Source organism: Phoca vitulina, unplaced genomic scaffold (assembly GCF_004348235.1).
Source record: "Phoca vitulina isolate PV1807 unplaced genomic scaffold, GSC_HSeal_1.0 scaffold1, whole genome shotgun sequence".
Lineage (NCBI taxonomy): Eukaryota > Metazoa > Chordata > Mammalia > Carnivora > Phocidae > Phoca > Phoca vitulina.
The window spans coordinates 16,022,920-16,026,703 of record NW_022589704.1 but is presented as its reverse complement, the minus strand read 5'-3'; the positions used below and the strand labels follow the sequence as shown (position 1 = coordinate 16,026,703).

The 3,784-nt window shown below is 42.3% G+C and overlaps 1 long non-coding RNA gene across 1 annotated transcript; it reads right to left on the bottom strand.

The window, feature by feature from the left end:
* Positions 1–354: 354 nt before the first annotated feature.
* Positions 355–1,153, bottom strand: LOC116636250. The gene is made up of 3 exons (XR_004300303.1): positions 1,071–1,153; positions 642–739; positions 355–496 (listed from the first exon to the last, which is right to left on the bottom strand). It is a non-coding gene; the product is annotated as an uncharacterized LOC116636250 (long non-coding RNA).
* Between the last annotated feature and the right edge of the window lie 2,631 nt (positions 1,154–3,784).

Below are 3,784 nucleotides of genomic sequence, written 5' to 3'. Positions count from 1 at the left end.
GGATAATCTGATTCCTTGTATTATGCTCTTTTCCCAAAGGGTACGATCAAAACGACAATCATCATTGCCATTTACAAAATTTAAAGACTTCAAATTTTAACTGATAATAAGCTACAGGTCTCTTAACTCCTCAGACCACTCCTGAGTCAAGTAGGGCAAAATTATAACTAATGACCCCCCCCCAAAAAATTACAAACTTCAAAGCAAGAAGACCTAAGAGATGGTTTATAAATCACAGTATGAGGGGAACAGGTATAACTTCCTCCACCTTCAAATTCTGGACTGAATGAGTTCCTCAATGAACAAAAACCACCTTGAAGAGTTTTCCCAGTGCCCCTAAGAGAATCTGAAATGCTGTACTCACTTGATCTTTAGTTGTTGGAGACACATCCACTTTACAACTGAATTTTTCCTGTGGATTCGATCAGCATGAGCATAGGCGAAAATCCTCTCTGTTTTCTGCCTTACACTTGGAATTTTCAACTAAGAATGTTCTCTGGAGAGGAAAGAAATGAGAAGAGAGAAAAAAAAATTAGATATCTGAGTTAATTTCTTCTGAAATTCTTGCTTACAGGACTTGATTTCTGAGAACAAAGGGGGTTAAAAACTCAGGAGGGATTACCCAGACAAGCAAGGATTACCTTGATCAAGCCCAAGATTATTCCATATGTATGCATGTTTTCTCCTTTCCAGAAATTAAAGACTTACACAACCGTATGAAAAGGACTCAGGGTCCCTGCTGAATCAAGCAAGAGACAAAATTGTTTTTCTCAAAACACAAACATTTTAATGGACATTTTTTAATTGATTTGATCTGCTAAATTTACAGAGGGTAACAAGTAAATTTCAACTCTAACAGCTCTGATAGAGCCAAGACTTAATACCCCAGCCAGGTGCCAAGAAGCAGACAATACCCCCCACCTGTATCCAGCCACATTCTCTAATTTAATCTACCGTCGCTTCCCGTTTCTCTCTCCCTCACTCACTCTCTCTCTCTCTCTCTCTCACTGCCCCACAGCATGACATGAAATATTGGACATAAGACACAGAATAGCAGATGAAACACTCACTTTCCTACAGCCAAAGAGCACAATAGGCGCATGCAATGCAAGGACCGGCTGATGCTAAGAAGCCCTAGACAGCAATGATGGTGAGACAGAGACAGAAGCAGACGCTCCAGGGCTGTCACTGGTGGATGTGGGTCAGTGCTATAGCCTGTGGGTGTCACAAGTGGGCAGCACCAATGCCATGAACAGAGAACAGTGGCAAGGGTCTGAATTTAGAAGGACAAGATAAGCTGCCAGCTGAAAAAAGAAAAAGATGGAAGCAAATGTGCCTTATACATGAAACTTGCTGTCTTTCCCTAACCACACCTTAGGGTCCACAAGAGAATGTAAGGAAAGAGAAAGCCTGAAGTTTTATGGCCTTGTCTCCCTCACCCATTTCTTTGTTCTATAGTACGGAATGGTCCTTATTCACGGCCTCCATGTCCTCCCCTCCCCCTCTCAATTCCCTTCTGCCATCAGACTTTCCTCACCCACTGGCACTGCTCTTGTGTAAGCCAGAACGGGTCACATCCAACCACCTATTCTCATTGCTCACTCCAAGACACAGTGTTTGGACTTCTTCCCTATGCATACTCACTTCCTAAATAATTTCATTCAGCCCCAGGGGCTTTGAATATGCTGGTGGCTCCTCAGTTTAATTCATCATCCCCAAATCTCCCCTGAACATCATATTTGCCTATCTGACATCTCTACTTGGAAGTTGAATGAGCATCTCAAAGTCAATACGTCCAAAACCAAACCTTGATTTCCACCACCACCCACACACCCAAAGCTGCTCCTCCTACAGTCTTCTCCACCTGAGAGTCAGCCAAAAACTTGGAGTTATTCTTGATGCTTCTCTTCATGTCACACCTCACCTCTCAGCTCTACCCCCATCTTGAATCTGCCCACTTCTCACCATTTGCATTGTTACCATCCTACCCCAAGCCACCATACTGCAATAGCTTTGTCATCATCTCCCTGTGTCCACTCTCAATCTACTACAGACTGTTGCCCCCACAGCAGCCTGATTAGTCCTTTTGAAAAATAATTGAAATCACATCTCTTCCCTGATCAAACCAATCATTTAGAATACAATTCAAGATCCCTATTCTTGCCTGCAAGTGCTGCACGCTCTGACCCCAGCCACTTTTCCAATCTAATCTCCTATTAACTTGTCACTAAGATCCACCCATGCTGGCTTCCTTGTAAATTAAAAAAAAAAAAAGCCAAGCATACTCCCAATTCAGAATTTACTGCTCTTGTGCCTGAGATACTTTTCTCTCAAATCTCTGAATACCTCTGTCCTAGGACCCTTCAAGGCTCTGGTATTATCTTCCTTTCAGAAAGGCCTTCACTCATTCTCTATGAAACAACACACCTCCCAGCTTCCCCTTACCCTGCTTGGTTTTCTTCCTAGTACCTTCATCATTTGATACCTTAAATATCCATCTGTCTATGATAGTACTTCTTGAACTAGAAGCTTACCGAGGGCAAAGAATTCTGTGGAGTTTATTGCTGTATCCTCAGCACCTAAAACCGTGCCTGGTCAACAGAAGCTTTTCAGTACACAGCTGTTGTTTGTTGCATCCAGCTGTTAATCAATCAACAAAATTGATCCTATCTTCACAAATCATTAAGGTGACCTCAGCTAGGATTCACAAGTTGATGGGGCCTTGAAGATACTCATTATATTCTTATAGAGGGGAAAAAGTTGGTTCCAGCTACAAATATAAGAGACCGTAAACTATATTTGATAGAAGGATTATAGAAATAGAAAATAGCCTTCACTGGGGCACCTGAGTGGTTCAGTTGGTTAAGCATCCAACTCTTGATTTCAGCTCAGGTCTTGATCTCTGGGTTGTGAGATCGAGCCCCATGTCAGGCTCCAGGTGTGGAGCCTGCTTAAGGTTCTCTCCCTGGCTCTGCCCCTCCTCCCTCAAAAAAAAAAAAAAAAAAAAAGGAAAAAGAAAGTAGTCTTCACTAAGGTACAAAGGCTACTGCAGTTAAGATACCCTAATTGAGATTTCCTAGCCATTGCCTAAGAATTAAGGGAGAACATGAGCTCTCAGACTTCAAGGCCAATCACCAACTGGCTTTGGGAGCCTATAGAAACCAGGTGTTCCTCTTATGCTCCAAAATCTTGGGGTGGGGGGGGGCAACTGTGCTCCTCGGCTCCAGCGAGGTTGCATGTAGGAATGCTGGAGTGCGAGGATTTGCAGTGCAGTTGACAAAATTCCCTGGGTCTTCCCTATCCTTTTGACTCCTGGTTTTATAGAGTGAGCTTGTTGTCATTGCCTTAGTGTTAAAGGGAGCCCCCTCCATCCCTATGAGGCCAACACTGTGGGACAGTCACAAAAGGTCTGCCTGTGGCTTCTGCCTGCAGGTTATCCATTTGCAAACTTGACTTTAAAGCACTAGTTGTCAGCCACTGCATTGGAAACACCATTATATCACAAACGGCTTTGAAATCTATCACAAATAACTTTGTTATTCTATAAGCATTAAAGGACCAACATTTGCTAATTATTTTCTTTTTAGTGAATTAGATTGTTTCAATCTTGCCAGTGGCTTTCTTGTTGCATACTTGCGTTCTGATAAGCATCTTTGAACTAGAGATAAAAGGGTGGCGTTAACATTTAGGAAATTAGAAATATCCTATCTCTAACGTAGGGGTTGCATGTTAACATCATTTTTTTTATGTCTACCATGATAGAAAAAAAAAAAAAAAGGTTGAG